We start from the raw sequence: 21,315 nt of genomic DNA, 5'->3' as shown, positions 1-21,315 counted from the left end.
CCTTACTGAGCTTATGCTGACAAAATCCTCCCATTATATTTATATCAAACAAACAGCCAAGATAGCACACCAACGCCTTTACTTCCTCAGAAGACCAAAGAAGTTTGGCATGTTTCCAACAATTGTTACCAACTTCTACAACTGCATCATAAAATGTATCCTATCTGTGTTGATCACAGCTTGGTTTGGCAACAGCTCTGACCAAGAGAGCAAGAAATTCCAGAAGGTTATTGATGTAGCCCAGTCCATCACACAGACCAGCCTTCAACCTTCCCCAACTACTGTCATCAGTTCTGTCCATGCTTGACACTGCCTTCGGGAAAGCAGACAATAATCAAAGACCTTTTTCACCCCAGTCAGTCCCTCTTCTTTTTCCCGTCGGGCCTACCACTAGATTCAGAATCGACTTCTTGTCTGCTGTTAGCAGTCTACTGAACAGTCCCCCCCCTTAAGATAGGGTGAAGTCCAGATCTCCCAACCTACCTCACTGCATACTTTGCACTTTTTTTAATCTGCGCTTTCTCTGAAACTAATGCTATAATTCTGTAACACTGTTTTCTGCACTCTGGTATTTTTCTCTGTGCATTATCAGTTGTATTTGTGTCTGGCTTACTTGTACATAGTATGATTTGATTAGATAGCATGCAAATAAAGTTTTTCATTGTGTTTTAGTATATGTAGCAATAATAAACCAATGGCAATAAATCAACTATATGCTATAATCTTGCTTGTGCCCGAACCAAGAATTTATTTTGCAGCAGTAACCTAAATGAAGCAAGACATCTTGTAAATGACTCACCTGGTGCATTTTATGTATAGTGTTGTGCAGTAAAAAGCAGTTTTGATTCCAATTTTTTTTTTAAACCTTGCATAAGAAAAAGGGTCCAACCAGACCATGTTGGTGTTTATTGTCCACTTGAGCTTTCCTCTTGCAAACCTATTAGCTTCTCACTCATGTTTACCCAACTTCTGATTGAATGTATCATTGCTATTCCCTTCAGTCTATAGTAGCAAGTATTACATTTCCACCACGCTCTTTATAAAGAACATTTTTCTAAATTTGCCATTGGATTTCTCAGTGAGTATCTTATAATAATCGATTCTAGTTATACTCTTGTCAACAAGTAAAAACATTAAAACATGGCAAAAACATTTGCCAGACCCAACAAGGTGTCTAATAGGTAATCCCTTTCAAAAATAAAGGGATTAATTTTGCTGTGTATATACTTTTGATTTCTTGATATCATCCCTGCATTCGCACTCAATGTCTGTTTATCTTTTTGATGACATGACAACCAGAATTATATGCTGTATTCTTAAATGTGGTCAAACCCAGGTTCATTTCAGGTTTTGCACACTTTCTGTGCATTTTAATTCAGTTGCAGTCAAAATAAATGAGAGGGCTAAGTTTGCTTTCTGAAATTGCCTTGGTAACCTGTGGTGCAACCTTTAGTGACTGATGTATTTGCACTGCAAACCCCCTTTGTTCTTCTATCCCGTCTAGATATGAGCCTTGATTCACAGACCTGGATTTATTCACAATGTAGCATTCGTTGAGCCAAATACGAACAAAGAAAAATATTTTGGTGTGGACAGCCACAATCTAGACCTGAAAGGTGCAAGAAAGAGCAGAATAGAGATATGTTAGAGGACTTTAGGATTAGAGATTAGATTGTGTTCTCTGTGGCAAGAACAAGAATAGTGATGTGTGTTACCTCCTTGAGTATGGAGCATCTGTAGGGCTGGAGGAAAACTTGGGAAGGGAGGTCATAATTCGAGTTGTCATTGTTCATGTCAGATGGGACGGAGGTGTTACTCAAAGAGTATCAGGTGTTGTGATGTGGATTGCTATGATAGCACTATTTACTGCTGCATTCTATTTCACAGCTTCAGGGAGCTGTTGGCACCAGTATTCGGACTGGAAGTTTCCATTAGTAACGACTCCATTCTAGTCAATGTTGGGACCAGTTTAGTGGTGGAAATGATAATGTGCAGAAAGCTTTAAACTAATAAGGAATTTATGAGAATGTAAGCAAGTTAAGTTGACTTTATCATCATATGCACATTATGGTGATGTACAGGCACAGTGAAAAATCTTGTTTGAAGCAGTATCACCAACACATAGACTCATAATGTTTGGGTCACAGCAATGTCATGTTAATGAAAATAGTCATGTTTTGTATTTTGTTCAATATTCTTTGCATGCAATGACTGCTTGAAGTCTACAATTCATGGACATCACCAGTTGCTGGGTGTCTTCTCTGGTGATGCTCTACCAGGCCTGTTTTGCAGCCATCTTTAGCCTTTGCTTGTTTTAGGGGCCGGTCCCCTTCAGTTTTCTCTTCAGCATATAAAAGGCATGCTCAATTGGGTTCAGATCAGGTGATTGACTTGGCCACTCAAGAATTGACCATTTTTTAGCTTTGAAAAACTCCTTGGTTGCTTAGTTTGGGATCATTGTCTTGTAGAATGAACCAATGAGTTTGAGGCATTTGTATGAAATTGAGCAGATAGGATGTGCCTATACACTTCAGAATTCATTATGCTACTACCATCAGCAGTTGTATCATCAATGAAGATAAGTGAGCCAGTACCTTCAGCAGCCATTAATGCCCAGGCCATAACACACCCACCACTGTGTTTCACTGATGAGGTGATATGCTTTGGATCTTGTGCAGTTCCTTCTCTCCTCCATACTTTGCTCTTGCTCACCCTGATATATGTTAATCTTTGCCTCATCTGTCCATCTTTTTCCAGAACTGTGGTTGCTCTTTTAAGTACTTCTTGGCAAACTGTAACCCAGCCATCCTATTTTTTGTGGCTAACCAGTGGTTTGCATCTTGCAATGTAGCCTCTGTATTTCTGTTCATAAAGTCTTCTGCAGACAGTGGTCATTGGCAAATCCATACCTGACTCCTGAAGAGTGTTTCTGATCTGTCGAACAAATGGTGGGGGGGGGGGGGGTTTCTTTATTATAGAGAGAATTCTTCTGTCATCAGCTGTGAAGGTCTTCCTTGTCCTGCCAGTCCCTTTACGATTAGCAAGCTCACCAGTGCTCCCTTTCTTCTTAACAGTTCCGAACAGTTGATTTTGGTAAGCCTAGTGTTTGGCTGATGTCTCTAACAGTTTTATTCTTGTTTCGCAGTCTCATAATAGCTTCTTTGACTTTCATTGGCACAACTTTGGTCCTTATGTTGATAAACAGCAATAAAAGTTTCCAAAGGTGATGGGAATGGAGGAAAGACTAGGTGCTGAGAGCTCTCTTATACCTGCATTAAGGAGGCAATTAAACACACCTGAGCAATTACAAACACCTGTGAAGCCATGTGTCCAAAACATTATGGTGCCCTGAAATGGGGGGGACTATGTATAAACACAACTAATTTCTATATGGTGAAACCAAAATGTATAAAAATACCCTTTAATAAAATCTGACAATGTGCACTTTAACCACATGTGATTTTTTTTCTATTACAAATCTCAAATTGTGGAGTACAGAGGGAAATAAATGAATGATGGGTCTTTGTCTCAAACATTATGGAGGGCACTGTAGATGGCACTAAAATTAGCAGTATTTCAAACTGGGAAGAAGGTTATCAAGAATTACAGTGGGATCTTCATCAGCTGGCTAAGTGGACTGAGGAGCGACAAATGGAGTTCAATTCAGATGAATGTGAGGTGCTGCACTTTGGGAAGTCATGCAAATCTAGAACTTTCACAGTGAATGATAAGGTCTTGGGGAGTGTGGTCGAACAGGGGTGTAATTTCTACATGGAGTACATAGTTCCCTGAAAGTGGCGTTACAAGTACACAGTGGGGAAGATTTTGCATGCTGCCGATCATCGGTCAAGGCATTGAATGTAGAAGCTGGGAAGTTGCAGTTGCATAAGACACTGGTGAGACTGGATCTAGAGTAGTGTGTTCAGATCTGGCTAACCTGCTACAGGAAAGATGCCATTAAGCTGGAGAGAATGCAGAAAGGATTTGCATAGATGTTGCCAGGACTCTGGGGCTTGAGTTATAGATAGTGGTTGGGTAGGCGAGTACTTTATTCCTTGGAGTGTATGATACTGAGGGGTGATCCTTTAGTGGTGCATAAGGTGATTTATAGGATAGGGGGAATTAAGAACGAGGTGACATAGAATTAATTGGAACATGAGGAGCAAAGTTTTCCACACAGAGGTTGGTAGATATATGGAATGGGCTGCCAGTGGAGTGGTTGAGGCAGGTGCAATAACAACATCTGGACAGGTGCATGAATAGGAAAGGTTTAGAGGGATATGGGTCAAACTGGAGTAAATGGGATTAGCTTTGAAACGCATCTTGATCGGCATGGACGAGTTGAACCAAAGGGCCTGTGTGACTGACTGATATTTCACTGAAGAAAAGGGATGCAACTCTAAGAAAGGCAAGAGAGCTTTCATTTATGTCATGATAAAATATATTAAATGGTTAATTTCACTAACATGTAATCTGCAGAAAACCTATAAATGGAAGAGATAATGAAGGAAGTAGAGAGAGCATGGCATATTCATTGGGGATAGTAATTGGAGAGCAGAGATCGGTAAATGGGGCAAGAGAAAGGAGTTTCCGTAATTTTACCAGGACTTTATAATTTAATGTAAAAACCACAATTGTTCAAGTAGGATGGTTAAAGGTCAAGATGGGGAACATCTTGACAATACTGATCACAGTATATTTTACTTTACGATAATAGAAAAGGACATAAACATGCTTTTTAAAAAACAGTTAAGTGGATTGGCAAAAAGCAGATGAGGGTCTAGAAATAGAACCTGGGTAAATAAAATAGGAAATGATATTGACAAACTATGAAGTCGAACATCAGAATCCTCTCCTGGCCCAGTGTGACCAACATTTAGGCTAACCGCTCAGATGTGCAGCCTTTGGAAAGAGGCAGATTGTTCTGAGATCCATCTGAGCGTGTGCTTGTCAGAAAGAAATGTAAACACTTCAAGGATGTTCTCAAATCTTCCTTGATGTAGTGTAACATCCTCATCAATTCATGGAAATCCCTAGACCATGTCTAATTGGAATGGAGAAGAAGCAGCAGTTGCAAGGCCGCTGAGATCGCCGAGTCTTCATTGCAAAGCTTTGTGAAAATGACCACTCAGACACCTGCCCTTTCACAAGCCCATGGCAGAGTGTGCGGCTCCTACATCGGACTTCTCAGCTGCTTTTGAATGCACCAAACCGGAGTTGACCAAGTAGCCATCACCTTGTGGGACATCCCAAGAAGACTAACAATGGGAATGCTTGCGAGTGAAGATAGTGTAAAAATTCCACTGAAAAGAACAAATGAAACACCAATTATGTTATTTAGTCATGACATGGGCGGAAAATCCCAGGGGGGGGGAGGGGCATGTCCCCTCCATGTTTTGAGAGGTGGGGGCAATCCCCCCCATGTTTTTTGAAACATGTATTTTGCAATTAGTTCCCAGTCGCGGCCGCATGCATGATCAGCTGGCTCAGACTCAATCGGCTTCTGGGACCCTGTAGTATTTATGTACATGGCACCAGGGGAAACAGAATTCAGTCATGGCTCTGATTTCCTTAATGGTTGACTCGCTTGCCAAGATTTTGCATGTGGACTTGCACAAGAGAAAATGCATATCTCTACAAGAACAGTAATTGTTTTGGGTACTCCCCTGAAATTACAGTTGTACATATTTTAAAGTGAGAATTTTCTATTAGCAATTTAAAGAGATTAGTGCAATAATTGCCATGAAAGTGGTTGAATAACGAATAAGGAAATGATAGCATATATGGTCACGAATGGTGTGCTTAATAAAATGGTGCTGCATGCATAATTTAGTTCAGTGACAGCAAATTGCACAACATAAGCATATTATATGCCTCACTAATGAGGTACAAGGCACTTTGAAGTACAAATTGAGATTGATGATTTTCAATATTGCTTAAAAATATTGCATTTTATTAAGCAATATTGAAAATCTACTAATCTAAGTTTCTATTGGTGTATGAAAGGTATGTAATAGCTGATCATAATATATGTCGAAAGTTATTTTCTCAAGCTAAACATGGCAGACTTAATAGAGGAATGGAGGTTGTGGCACTTTGAGAGATGGAATGGAATGTAAAGTAGTACGGTTGATGGCAAGAACTGTAACAGCATTTATTTCCAGAGGAAACTTGGGAGCCAGGTCCATAACTCCCTGAATGTGGCAACATAAGTGTTCATAGAGGTAAAGAAGGCGTGCGGTATGCTCACCTTCATTGGGACATTAAGTATGATAGTCGGTGATATTTCTTATGGTGAACTTATTGCAGTAAAACTCCGATCATTCTCTGTCCGACTGTTCAGAAATCCTAGTGTTTTGGCAACAAGTTCACTGGGTAATGTTTTCCATGTTTCCTTCCATCTCTTGGGACTCCAGCTCCCATATTTTCTTCTGACTCCCAGAACACGGCTCCCACACTTCCTTTAAACTCACCAGGTTTGGTGGAATATTTTAATCTAATACTCTATTATATCCAAAAAACAGCAAATTAAAAATATTTTAGGGGTCTTAATGGGAATAACATCCAATGGTTTAGAAAACTGGCTAGTCCAGCACTACGAAAGTCCTGAGCATGCCAGATTATTGGATTTTTAATTTGGTTGCTAGGACCATGTTTCTTCCTTATATTATGGGCACCAGTGGTGTAGCTGCTGCCTCAGTGCCAGAGACCCCGGTTCGATCCTGACTTTAAACTTTTAGATTTTTGGACTTTAGAGATCCAGCATGGAAACAGGCCCTTTGGCCCACCGAGTCAGTGCCAACCAGCGATCACCCTGCTCACTAACCTATGCACACTGGGGACAATATATAATTTACCGGCCAGTTAGCCTACAGACCTGTACGTCTTTGGAGTGTGGGAGGAAACCGGAGCACCCGGAGAAAACCCACGTGGCCACAGGGAGAGCACACAACCTACAGACAGCACCCGTTTTTAGGATCAAAGCAGGTTCTCTGGCGCTGTAAGACAGCAATTCTACCGCTGCACTACTCTGCTGCCCCAAACCTTGGGTGCTGTGTGGAGTTTGCACGTTTTTTCTGTGACCATGTGGGTTTCCTCTGGGTGCTCTGGTTTCCTCCCATTTCCCAAAGATGTGTGGGTTTGTAGGTTAATTGGCCTCTGTAAACTGCCCCTAGTGAGTGGATGAGAAAGTGGGATAACATAGAACTAGTGTGAATGGGAGGTCGATGGTCGGTATGGACTGAAGGGCCTGTTTCTATGCTGTATCTTTCAATAATTCAGCGATATTCATAATGTCCAAAATGGAGTGTGTTGTGGTGATTCTTGCGGATGACGGTGCCCCGGGCGTTTGGATTCATAAAAATAAATACCTCAAAAAGGAGTTAATGTACAGATAGACGGTGTAACCTCTGGCTGCTTCTGTCTGAAAGACAACTACCCGAAGTGGCCCCACGATAATCCTGAACAGAAAACTTGACTGATTCTTTTAAAAAATCATACCGCTGTCTCCCCAGCCCACAGCTGTAACTAATTGTAACATTCCTCCAACCATTGTAACTAAAATAAGCCAACTCCACACAGTTTAGAGGTTGTACCTCGCTGTACATATTGTATAACTTGAATTGATTCCAAGCCACCAGCTTTCTACAGGAAATTGAAACCTCACTGATGTACATGCTTGTTTCACCTATGGTGAGATCGTCTTTAGCAATCAAGGAATTTGTGTTTTTCGTGATCTCCTGGCAGCAAAAAGATATCCCTCAAAGGCTACAACTCAACATTCTCCTTCACTGCAAGTGTGTGTCTGCATCAGTAATATGCAGACTCCATGTGTAGTAATCGGAAGCTTTCATCCCGACTGCAACAATCTATCCACACTGATTAGCTACTGAGAAAAGATTATCGAAAAATTCTGATAATCTGCAAGATAGACACACAATGCTGGAGTAACTCAGCAGGACAGGCAGCATCTCTGGAGAGAAGGCACGGGTGATGTTTCGTGTCAAGACCCTTCTTCAGACTGAGAGTTAGGAGAGAGGGAAACTAGAGATATGGACGGGCAAGGTGTGAAAATGACAGATCAAAGGAGACAATGCTCAAGAACATGTAGAATGGTTCATTGTTGGCTATGGGGAAGGTGACAACGAAGCATACAAACAGTAAAATTAATCAGGACAGTGAAACTAGTTGCAGTACAAGGGTGGGGGAGGGATATGGAGAGAGAGGGAAATGGTAGGAATAATGTCCAACAGTCCAGAAAGACTGCCATTCTGGAATCATCAAAATCCCAAAAGTGCTGGATTAAGGGAGTCTTACTCTAGATGGATTATATGAATGAATGAATGAATATGTTTATTGGCCAAGTATTCACATACAAGGAATTTGCCTTGGTGCTCCACCCGCAAGTGACAACACGACATACAGTGACAGTTAGGAATGACACATAAAACATTAAACATTAATAATAAAACATTATTGATTAAACATGTGAATTAAATAAAATGCCAGAGCAAAAGAAGGCTACAGATTTTTGGTTCTTGAGTAAAGCTACTACTCGTGGAAAAAACGCTGTTTTTATGTATGGGTGTGGCAGCTTTGACAACTTTGGGGAGGAGTGGGTGTAGAAGGGTCCAGTCTTTGCAGACTGGGGTCTGGCAGTGTTGGTTGGGGAGGGGGTACCAGGGTTACATTTCTGCTTGTCAAACCTGCAGTAGAACTCATTCAGGTCATTGGTCAGCTGACGATTACCCAAAGAGCGGGGGGCTTTCCTCTTGTAGCTGGTTCTTCTTGGTTCTTGGTGATTTCTTGCAAGCCCTTCCAAACTGAAAAAGAGTCACTAGCTGAGAACTTGCTCCTCAACTTCCCAGAGTACCTTTCCTTGGCAGCTCTGATTCATCTTCTCAGTTTGTACTTTGTCTGCCTGTAGAGGTCTGCATCCCCGCTCCTGTAGGCTTCCTCTTTAGACTGTCGGTGCTGTCTGAGTTCTGCAGTAAACCAGGGCTTGTTGAACCAGGTCGGGTCCTAGTTGGAATGCAACTGTCCTCACAAAAGCTGACATATGATGATACAGTGTCTGTATACTCATCGAGGCTTGTGGTTGCTTCCCTGAACACATTCCAATCCGTAGAGTCATAAGCAGGGAAACCGGCCCTTCGGCCCAACTCGTCCATGCTGATCAAAATGCCCCAACCAAGCTAATCCCATTTGCCCACATTTGGTATATGCAGCTTTTTCCGTATACCCACCACCCTTTTTGTGAATAAGTTGCCCCTCGGGTTTCTAATAAATCCTCCCCTCTCTCCCTTAATCCTATGTCTTCTGGTTCTTGATTTCTCATACCATGGGTAAACAAAGACTTTGTGCATTCACCCTATCTACTCCCTTCATGGCTCCAAGAAATAATGTCCAAGCCTATCCAATTTTACCCATTTGTTCGGGCCCTTGAGTCCTGGCAGCATCCTTGGAAATCTTCTCTGTACACTTTCCAAAATTGTCATCAGCACTTCTCAACCCTTACTGTAAGTGTTATACTGGACTGATATTTTGCGTACCCTAAATGTCTAGCAGATCACCTGACTAACACCATCATTTGGTAACCTCCTTCGGCTCCCTTCAAAGCATTTTATGTTCATTGTTTTATAGTCTCTCTCCTACCTCCACTATATCTGCACACTGTCTGCCCCTTGAGATATTGGCAGTCCTGGAAGTTCTTTCGCTCGTCCCGCAAAAATTGACAGCCATTCAGGTGCCAAGGCCCTAAACTCCGGAATTTCTTCTCTAAGCTTCCAAGCATTCTTTAACGTGCTCCTTAAAATCTACTTCTTTGGCTAAGCCTTTGGTCATTTGCCCTGAAAACTAATTTATTTGGCTTAGCTTGGATTTTCATTTGATAGAGTCCAATATAACATTTAGGAACAAAAGATGCTATAGTTCCCTGAGCCGTAAGTTGCTGATCTGATTCAAATGTTGACAGACTTATTGTTACTCTTTCATAGTGGCGTTCAAGCAATCAAATCTGTGCTCTTCTTCGGAGAATGCACTGGATGCCTGTAACTTGCATTACTCCTGATCCAATAGAATGTGTAATTTTTATTGAACACATTTTATACAGTTTTTATTGCTCCCAAATAAGGTACCAACATCCAGATGTGGAATAAATATATATATTTCTCTTTTCATTCCTTCGCCATTGTAGAAGCACAGAAAGCGTCTGAATATATTGCCATCATTTTTCCATTTCACACTTTCAGCCGCTTATGAAAGAACTTGCAAAATTAGGCCAAATTTAGGTAGTCGCATCACCTTGAAGAATTGAGCAGAGGCACAGTATTATATTAATTTCATAAGTGATATGGGCAGTCAGCAACTATAGACCCAGCATAGTACCTCAGTGGACTTTACATGAAACAAAGTTAAGGAAATATACTAATTGCACTCCCATAATTGATAAATTATTATACATTTAGGCTGAAAATTTGAAGGCAGTTTGTAGACAGGAAATTAGACTAGAACACTTCAATGACTTTATATGAGATCTCTATCCTTAACTGTGGTGGAGTCCAGTAACCACATACTGGTCCATCCTGCATAACTAGGGACAATTTACAGAAGCCAATTAATCTGCAAACCTGTACGTCTTTGGAATGTGGGAGGAAACCGGAACACCCAGAGAAAACCCACGCAGTCACAGGGAGCACGTAAAAACTCCATACAGACAGCACCCGTAGTCAGGATTGAACCCTAGTCGCTGGCGCTGTAAGGCAGCAACATAGTGATTGAATGTATCAAAGATTATGGGTCTTGATAATAGAACCATATATTAAAGACATTTGATTCCTGAACCAAATTAATCAGATATCTTGTTGGGAAGCAGTCATAACTAGAGTAATTGAATTATACTGTAGGGGGCGCTCCTCTGTGTGCAGCCATGTCAGCAGCGCAGGTACACAAAATTGCTGGGGAAACTCAGCGGGTGCAGCAGCATCTATGGAGCGAAGGAAATAGGCGACGTTTCGGGCCGAAACCCTTCATGTCAGCAGCGCGTCAGTTTTTCCAGCTTTTTTTTATTTTTTAGTATGTTTTAAATTGTGTATTTTGTGTTTCTTCGTGTGTTTTGTGTGGGGGGTGGTGTGGGGGGGTGAGGGGGAAACCGCTTCGGTCGCCTCCTCCATGGAGAGGCGACTTTTTCCAGGTCGCCTCCCCCATGGCCTAACATCAAGGATCGACGCGGTCTTTCCCGGAGACGTGCCCGGGGCTTCAGCGGCGGGCACAGCGTGGACTCTCGATGTGGAGCGGGTTAGCCCTCGCTGGAGGGGAGCGCTCCGTTTCGCTGGCCCGGGGCAGCCGGCAGCCTGAAGTCGCGGTCTGCAGAGCTCCAGCTGGTGCGGCGTCTACAGCCCGGGATCTCACGTTGGGGACCCGGGGGAAGAAGAAGCCATCACTGCCGGCCCGCGGCCAACTTCTACCGTTACCCCTGGAGGGGAGCTTCGACCGCCGGCCCTGCAGTCTACGGTGCTTTTGGCTGCGGCGGGGACTTTAAATCTCGACCGCCGGCCTGCGGCCTACAACAACTTAAAGCCGCGGTCTCCGGTGAGGAAGAGCCGATCCTTGACTGATTTGGACTCTGGTCCTGTACACGGGGGGGAAATGGAGGAGGACTGGCCAAATTTTTGTGCCTTCCACCACAGTGATGAATGCTGTGGTGGATGTTTGTGTTACATTTTTATTGTGTGTTCTTTATTATTGTACTGCTGCTGCCAACCCAAATTCCCACCAACCCTGGTTGTGTGGCAATAAATTATATCTATCTATCTATACAGCACAGTATTTTGAACGGTGTAATTGGACCTGCCTCTACAGCTTCCTATGGCAGTTTGCTTCATATACCCACCACTCTGTGTGGAAAACGTTCTCCATCAAATCTTCCCCCTTCACCTTAAACCCATGCCCTCTTAAATTTCCTTGCCCTTAGAAAAGATTGTGACCATTCACCTTATCTATGCCCGTCAGACCCAGTCTCTTCTTATCACTCATGCCTTCCCAATCTAGTAATATCCTTGTGAATATTTTCCACACCCTATTCAGCTTAATGACATCCTTCCTACAGCTGTGTGACCAGAACTGTAACTATTCCAAATGCAGTCTCACTGACAATAGACAATAGAATAGAATAGAATGCCATTTTATTGTCACTATACACATGTACAATGAGATTAAAAGCAGCTCGTACTCAGTGCAGACATGTAATTAGTTCAAAAAACAAAAAACAAAACAAAAGGGGGGGGGGGGGGGGGATAAGGTGCACAGTTCTGCGGCGCTATATACATATCTATAAAAAGACAATGGGTGAATAGAGTGAATAAATAGGATTCCTATATACAGTATGGGTTATTGCACATATTAAAAATTACAGTTACAGTACAAATTACAATAGGTGGATAGATGGACGTCCGGGGGTTAGGCTGTGAAGTCAGTGCATGTGTGAGTTCAGAGGTTATAGCTTTTGGAAAGCAACTGTTCTTGAGTCTATTTGTCCTTGTTCTGATGCACCTATAGCGCCTCCCTGAGGGCAGCAGGTCGAACAGGCCAAATGCAGGATGGGAGCTGTCCTTGATGATGTTCTTCGCCCTGCTGAGGCAGCGGGAGGTGTAAATGTCCATCAGAGAGGGGAGAGGGCAGCCAATGACCTTCTGTGCTGCCCTAACTACCCTCTGAATCCTCTCCCTGTCTGCCATGGCGCAGCTGCCGTACCATGTTGTAATGCAGTATGTCAGCAGGCTCTCAATGGACGAGCGGTAGAAGGTCAGCAGCAGGTTGGAGTCCAGGTTGTGCCTCCTGAGGACCCTCAGGAAGTGCAGCCGCTGCTGAGCCTTCTTGATGACCGCTGTGATGTTGTCTGTCCAGGAGATGTCAGCGGAGATGAGGACGACGAGAAACCGGAAGGTGTAGACCCTCTCCACACACTCGCCGTTGATGTATAGGGGGGCTAAGTCGGTGCTGTGCCTCCTGAAGTCGACAATGAGCTCTTTTGTTTTCTTGGTGTTCAGAGCCAAGTTGTATTCTGTGCACCAGGCTGTCAATAGGTGCAGGAGTAGGCCATTTGGCCCTTCGAGCTAGCACTGCCATTCAATGTGATCATGGCTGATCATCCCCAATCAGTACCCCGTTCCTACCTTCTCCCCATATCCCCTGACTCCGCTATTTTTAAGAGCCCTATCTAGCCCTCTCTTGAAAGCATCCAGAGAACCGGCCTCCACCGCCCTCTGAGGCAGAGAATTCCACAGATGACTTGTACAGTTGTAACATGACATCTGACTCCTGTACTCCATGTCCTGACTGATGAAGGTAGGCGTGCCATACTTCTTCACCACCCTGTCAACTTGTTGTGCCACCTTCAAGGGATTATGTGTATTTTTGTTTATTGTCACATTGTTGTCTGCAGTGTACAGATACAGGATAACGGGAATAATGTTTAGTGCAAGTCCAGTAACATCCGATTAAAGATAGTCCAAGGGCCACTAATAAGGTAGGTAGTCGGTCAGGACCACTCACTTGCTGATGATGGGGTGGTTCAGTTGCCTGATTACAGCTGGGAAGAAACTGTCCCTGAATCTGGAGGTATGTTTTTTCTCACTTTACCTCTTTCCCAATGGGAGCGGGGAGAGGAGAAAGTGTCTGGGGTGAGACTCGTCCTTGATTATGCTAGTGGCCTTGCTGAGGCAGTGTGAAGTGTAGATGGAGTCAGTGGAAGGGAGGTTGGTTTGTGTGATGGTCTGTGCTGAGTCTGCAATTCTCTGCAATTTCTTGTGGTCTGGGATGGATCTGTTCCCACACCATTCTGTGATGCATCCCGATAAAATGCTTGCTACGGCGCATCTGTAGAAGTTGGTGTGGGTTGTTGGGGACATGCCGAGGACTTGGTCTTTCTCATGTAAAACACTCTCTGGGGTACCACCATTTACTTTGCATGTCCTGCCCTGGATTAATTAATTTACCAAAATGCAACACCTTGCACTTGTCCAGGTTGAATTCCATCTGCTGTTTCTTGGCTTGCTACCCCAATTCACCTGGTTCCTGTTGTAATTTTAGATAACCTTCACTATCCACTATACTACCAATGTTGGTGTCATTTGACAAGGTTTGCAATCCATGTTGTGGTTTTAGGTTGAGGCAGTGTGAATCATTGCAGTTTTCCATGTGTGGAGCATGTGAACATTCCAGCACATGTCCAGATCTTCTGTGGTCTGTCCTTGGGATTTGTATTGGTTTTTATTGGAAGTTTAATGCTTGGAACTTCATTGTTTGACCTAGTTGCCAAGTTATGGCTGGTGATGTTTGCGGTCACCCAAGAAATTCACCAATGAAAGGTGGATTTGTCATTAATGTGTGGATATATGGGCTGCAGGATTTCAAATAGGTGCCTGGGTTTGTTCCGGGCCTTAGTACATGAGGATGTTTCTACAGCTATTTGAGGTTTTATCTTGTCCCATGTACTGAGACAAGATAAAGTTCTTGTTTGTGTCCAATCTAATCAAATCAGATAATACTTTACATGAATACAATCAAGCCAAGCACAAATGGTAGAGGGAAAAGGTAGAGTGCAGAATATAGTTTCTCTGCATTGTAACGCAACAGTTCAGAGAAAAAATGAGGTACTGTAGATTAGAGAATTGGGACTGAATTCTAGCTTGGAGAAGGACCATTTGAAGTCTGATAACTGAGGGGAAGAAGCTTTTTCAGAAGGTCTAATGTAAGCCAACACAGGAAGCTACTTGATGTGTTGGCCTCAGTCTTCCGGAGATGTTCCTTATTGGCTTCCATCAAAGATGTTTGTGTGAAGGCACTCAAGTCAGCTTGAGCAGTGTTACCGTTGATGGATAGACCAGGCTGTGAAGTAGCATGCAGTATTTTGGCTCTACTGCCTTATTTTTCTGTGTAAAATACACTCTAGGAATGAAGAAGGGATTTTAATGTTGGATCATGATTGAGTGGTAGAACATAAAGTTCTTCCCTGGCATTCAACTTGTTCAGATGGCAAACTGAATTCCCAGTCTCAACGTTACTTTATTGTGGATTATCTTTGACTGACAACTAAATGGAAACTGGTCATTATGCAGTATTTTGGAATAGTCACTGTTAGCTTTTCAGATGAACACGTTTGTGATGATAGCAGGCATCTTCATTCAAATGTTGTTCATCTTTTATAGTGAATACAAAATCAATCGAGGAAGAGAATTATTGCAAGATGAAGGCAGGATCAAACTACAGTGCTAGGTTCCAGCATTACAAGATATATAATATGCCTAAATTAGCTTAATCTGCGCTTAATGGAAACTTATTGCGGTCCACAGTATTGCCAACTGTCAGTCTGAACAAGCAGACAAAATACCCCAAAAAATCTTAAAAAGGAGACATGAATAATTATTACAAACTAATTTATTGCAGCAACTCCACTAATTTGCCGTGATACATTTATTAAAGGGATAAGCTATTCCTATCGAATGCAACCCAAATGTAGAGGTGGATTCGACTGAAGCTTTCAGAGGGTGGCAACTGACAACAAAAGTAATAATTGTTGAGAATTTGTGTTCTTAAATGCTATTAGCATGTCTCCACCTCTGCAACTCGTGAAGGCATGAGTCTGCAGGAGTATTTGATTCAGGCTTGTATAAGCATAAAGCATTGTTAAATAATAATCAAGGTTTCTATGGAACAATAGAGATAGAAAAGACCGTACTTCTTTGTTATGTCACAAAAGACTTGGTTATCTTAAAGGAATAACCAGCTGGAATTCGTATGATGTAGCATCTTATAGCTAAGTGCATTGATCTCAAACCATAATCTGTTTTAAAATGATGCAAGCTACACAATGTGGTTAATATTTACGAGTTATTTTAAACAATGGGGATAATGGCCAAATGTATTACAGCAGTATTCGCCTTTAATAAATAATTTGAGACAATGCAAACTTGCACTGAAAATGAGCATTCCAGCATATTCTACAGGATTAATAAAATATCAAGATAACAAATGCGCAAATTGCAAAATTATAGATACTGGAACTTTGTAAAAAAACAAGCAGCACAATGGTGCAGTGGTAGAGCTGCTGCTTTATAGCTCCAGAGACCAGGGTTCAATCCTGGCTACGGGTCCTGTCTGTACGGAGTTTGTACATTCTCCCTGTGAACGCACAGGTTTTTTCTGGGTGCTCTGGTTTCCTCCTTCACTCCAAAGATGTGCAGATTTGTAGGTTAATTGGCTTCAGTAAAAATTGTCAATTGTCCCCAGTGTGTAGGATAGTGCTAGTGTACAGGGTGATCGCTGGTCGGTGCGGCCTTATTGGACTAGAAGGCCTGTTTCTGCACTGTATCTCTAAAGTCTAAAATACAAGCAAAATTCAGTGCTTTGGGCCACAGCTTTGGGAAAATTAACTGTTCATATGCCAGGTCATTGTCCTTTCATCAGATCAATGACAAAAAATGTGATAACAAGTATTGCCATTTTGAGGGTGCTCCACCAGATGGCACCAGTTTGTTCAACATCAATGATTGTGAATTCAAACAGCTTTCGAATTTGCTTTAGAAAACCTTGCAAATATTTTCTAGCTTGCAACAAGAAAGTGGGAAGAGTCCAAGATTTTACAGATCAAACGGCATAGACACAGTAACAGGCCATTTGGCCCGACAAGTCCAGGCTGACGTTTGTGATGTACTTGAGTCTCTTCACAACATTTCATATATCAATGTAATAATCTATTCCTTTCTCATTTGTATGCTCTTGAGTCCTCTCCTTAAATGTATCTATACCGCTATCTATATATTCCTTGTGGTGGGTAAATTGCATATTCTTGCCACTGTTTGGATAAGGAGTTGTTTCCATTGGATTTTTTTGGTGACTATGTTATAATGATGTTACTTTATATTGCTATCCACAAATGAGGGTCATTCCCTCAGCCGTCGTTTCTCAAGTGGACGGAAAACCCAATCTATTCATTCTTTCCTTTTATATAACATACCCTCACAATTCTTGTTAAGATTAAGTCAGTAACAGACTACTGACCGACATCAACTATAAACCCACTGACTCCCATGGTTATCTGGTCTACACTTCTTCCCACCCTGTTTCCTGTAAGGACTCTATCCCCTAATCGCAATTCCTCCGTATACGCCGCATCTGCACCCAGGATGAGGTGTTCCAAACCCGGGCATCGGAGATGTCCTCATTCTTTAGGGAACGGGGGTTCCCCTCTTCGACTATAGATGAGGCACCCACCAGGGTCTCTTCTGTACCCCGTAACACTGCTCTCACTCCCCATCCTCCCACTCGTAACAAGGGCAGAGTCCCCCTTGTCCTCACCTTCCACCCTACCGCCCATCACATACAACAGGTAATCCTCCAACATTTTCGCCACCTCCAACGGGACCCCACCACTGGCCACATCTTCCCATCTCCTCCCCTTTTGGCTTTCCGCAGAGACCGTTTCCTCTGTAACTCCCTGGTCAATTCGTCCCTTTCCACCCAAACCACACCCTCCCCTGGCACTTTCCCTTGCAACCACAGGAAATGCTACACTTGTCGCTTTACCTCCCCCTTTGACTCCATCCAAGGACCTAAGCAGTCTTTCCAGATGCAGCAGAGGTTCACCTGCACCTCCTCCAACCTCATCTATTGCATCCGCTGCTCTAGGTGTCAGCTGCTCCACATCGGTGAGACTAATCGGAGGCTTGGTGATTGCTTTGTCCAACACCTTCGCTCAGTTTGCAAAAAACAACCTGATCTCCCGGTGACTCAGCACTGCAACTCACCCTCCCATTCCGAATCCGACCTTTCTGTCCTGAGCCTCCGCCATGGCCAGAGTGAGACCCACCGTAAATTGGAGGAGCAGCACCTCATATTTCACTTGGGTAGTTCACACCCCGGCGGTATGAACATTGAATTCTCCAATTTCAGGTAGTCCTTGCTTTCTCCCTCTTTCACCTCCCCTTCCCAGCTCTCCCACAGCCCACTGTCTCCGCCTCTTCCTTTCTTCTTCCCGCCCCCACCACCCCCACATCAGTCTGAAAATGGGTCTCAACCCAAAACGTCACCTATTCCTTCGCTCCGTAGATGCTGCCTCACCCACTGAGTTTTACCAGCATTTTTATCTACTCACAATTCTGGTAACATCTTTATACATCTTATAAATCTTAGACCATAAGTCCATAAATGATAGAAACAAGGAACTGCAGATGCTGGTTTATCTCAAAGATTGAAACAAAATGCCGAAACGTTATCCATCGTTTTTCTCCAGAGATGCTGCCTGACCGCTGAATTTCTCCAACACTTTGTGTCTATCTTGGACCATAAATAATTCTGCCGTATAAGGATATCAATGGTTTAGGAGACAAATCATTTATTTAGCATCAATAATCATTTAGCATTTTTCATCATGATGCTCCATAACAAACTTTACAAGTCTGAGCTTGACTGATATTTTGTAAGATAGGAATCCAAGGTCAAAAGATATTAGACATTATTTCCATACTTCATTTTATTGAGCATATCTTGATTATGATTCCCACTGCATTATCCTTCTATTTTAGTTTTTTTTCTATCTTAGAACTATCGCTTCCTGCTTCTCTTCATATGCTGGTGTTAACATCTGATGATAACAATTATTGATCTGCATTTGTGTTAGAATTTGCTCTGTTCCCTCCTCATGAATACTTGGTGCCGATTCATTGTGCTATCATGCTCTTATTTGCTTTTGATTGTCATGCTCTGAAAATGAGTTAAATCCTGGTGATTAAATGAAGAATTCAATTACATTTGATGTCCTGCTTGTTGCTTTAGGTACTTCATAACGATTTGTCTTCATTCCAGAGATGTTATTGTAAGAAATGAATAGATTTTTTAAGCAGTGTTGTGTGCTGTATAAAATGGAAAGCCGGATCCGAAGTGTCTCAACCCAAAACGTCAGTCTGAAGAAGGGTCTCGACCCGAAATGTCACCCATTCGTTCTCTCCAGAGATGCTGTCTCTCCCGCTGAGTTACTCTAGCATTTTGTGTCTGCAATATGAACAAAAATATATTATGCAAAAATGCCTAATTTTTATGGAAGAGTTGGTCTTGCCTTTGCCACAATTTCTTCCCAGTTGTTGCGATGGGCAGGTTGTTGTTTTTTGATTTGCAGATGAAACCCTGAGGCTTATTGCTGCAATCTGCTTGATTTGTCTGTTCCTCCCTCTGTGTGCATATGCCTTGCTCCTCATCCAGATGTTTTGGATAAAATACATATGCTGCATGTTAAATAACAAGTATGAACCTGCACCTCAGCATTCCATAGCTTTTAAAACCACTGCTCCAGTATGGAGAAAATTAAGCATTGAATTTAAAATAGATATACTTAGTAGCGCATCATTGGATGTTTTCAAGAGAGAGTTAGATATAGCTCTTAGGGCTAACAAAATCAAGGGATATGGGGAGAAAGCAGGAACGGGGGAACTAATTTTGGATGATCAGCCTGATCCTATTGAATGGTGGTGCTGACTTGAAGGGCCGAATGGTATACTCCTGCATCTATTTTCTATGCTTTCTGCAGTACAATTTAATAAAAATGTTAAGTACAAGCTCACACTTTTCTAACTAGCCATCTGTATATTTGTTGCATTTTGGAGATTTATTGGGAATGATTATAAAAGACTGAATTTGGAAGGAATATCCATCTGGATATCGCCTTGTCTTTTATTGCCTTCCCTTTCTGAGACCTCTATGAAGGATGTTTCATGCTGACGCAGAGGAATAGACTTTATTTAGAATATCTGCTATCTTAATTAGCTCCGTGGAAGTATTTGTATAAGAGATATTTGTTTTAATATTTTTCTCATTCTGATTTTGACCTTCAGATTTTTTTATCCTATTATTTGTCGTTTAACTGTTTTGCTTGCTCCATTTTATGCTGAGAGGACTTTTCTTTTAATCCTTATTTATGCATTCCATTTTGGTGGTTTTACTTGGAAACTGAGTCTGTTTGCTTCAGACTAGAGGATGTCGCAGAGTGTTTTGAGTTTTTTAATTTTGAGGAATTAAACCAAAGCCTCTTTAAAAAGGGTTGCAAAGAAAAGCCTGAGAAAAGCCAAAGAATAGACCAATGAACCTAACATCTGTGATGGGCACATTACTGGAGAGTTTTCTGAGCAATAAGATATATATGCATTTGGCTAGACAAGGGCTGATTGGGAATAGTCAACATGGTTTTGTACGTGGGAGATCGTGTGTTTTTTTAAGAAGTAATCAAAAAAAGTTGGTGAGGGCATAGATGTTGTCTATATGGATTTCAGCTAGACATTTTTTTAAGGTTCCACATGGTGGGCTGCTCTGGAAGGTTAGATCACATGGGATCCGGGGAGAGCTAGCTGACTGGATAGAGAATTGAAGATAGACACAAAATGCTGGACTGACTCAGTGGGACAGGCAGCATCTTGGGATAGAAGGAAGGGTGATGTTTCGGGTCGAGACCCTTCACTTCATGGAAGGAAGCAAAGGGTGAAGCTGGAAGGTTGGTTTTCGGACTGAAGGCCTGTGACTCGTGGTGTGACTCAGGGATCATTGCTTGGCCCTTTGCTGTTTGTGGTTTATATTAACGATTTGGATGAGAATGTGGAAGGCATGATTAGTAAGTTTGAGGATGACACAAAAGTGGGTGGTATTGTAGATAGTGAAGATGGTTTTCAAAATTTTGAGCAGGATCTTGATGTTGGGCAAGGAGGCTGAGGAATTATTAATGGAGTTTAATGCAGTTATGTATGAGGTGTTGCATTTTGGGACATCAAACCAGAGCAGAACCTTCACAGTGAATAGCAGGGCCCTGGGAAGTGTTGTGGAGCAGAGGGATCTAGGAGTGCAGGTACCTGTACAGCAGGCAGGAGACTGAGGGGCAATCTTATGGAGGTGTATAAGATCACATGAGGAATAGATAAGGGTTAATGCAGTCTTTTACCAGAGTCGGGCAATCAAGAACCAGAGGACATTGGTTTAAGGTGCGAGCTGAAGGATTTAATATTAACCTGAAGGGTGACTTTTTCACACGGGGTGATGGGTATATGGAATGAGCAGCCAGAGGAGTTAGTTGAGGCAGGTACTATAACAGCATTTAAAATACATTTGGACGGGTACATGGGTAGGAAAGGTTTAGAGGGATATGGGCCAAATGGAGCGGCTGGGCTTGTATACTCTGGAACTTAGAAGGATGAGAAGGGATCTTATTGAAGCATCTAAGATTATTAAGGGATTGGACACGCTAGAGGCAGGAAACATGTTCTCGATGTTGGGGGAATC

General features: G+C 42.4%; 1 protein-coding gene across 1 annotated transcript in view; it reads left to right on the top strand.

Moving 5' to 3' along the window:
- The window catches only part of rgs12 (regulator of G protein signaling 12), a 147,093-nt gene that overhangs the window by 23,812 nt on the left and 101,966 nt on the right, over window positions 1–21,315 (top strand). The window lies entirely within an intron of this gene.

The sequence above is a fragment of the Amblyraja radiata genome, chromosome 3 (assembly GCF_010909765.2).
Source record: "Amblyraja radiata isolate CabotCenter1 chromosome 3, sAmbRad1.1.pri, whole genome shotgun sequence".
NCBI classification, from domain to species: Eukaryota; Metazoa; Chordata; class Chondrichthyes; order Rajiformes; family Rajidae; genus Amblyraja; species Amblyraja radiata.
Note: the sequence above shows the minus strand (reverse complement) of the source record. Positions and strands in the feature narration are given on the sequence as shown.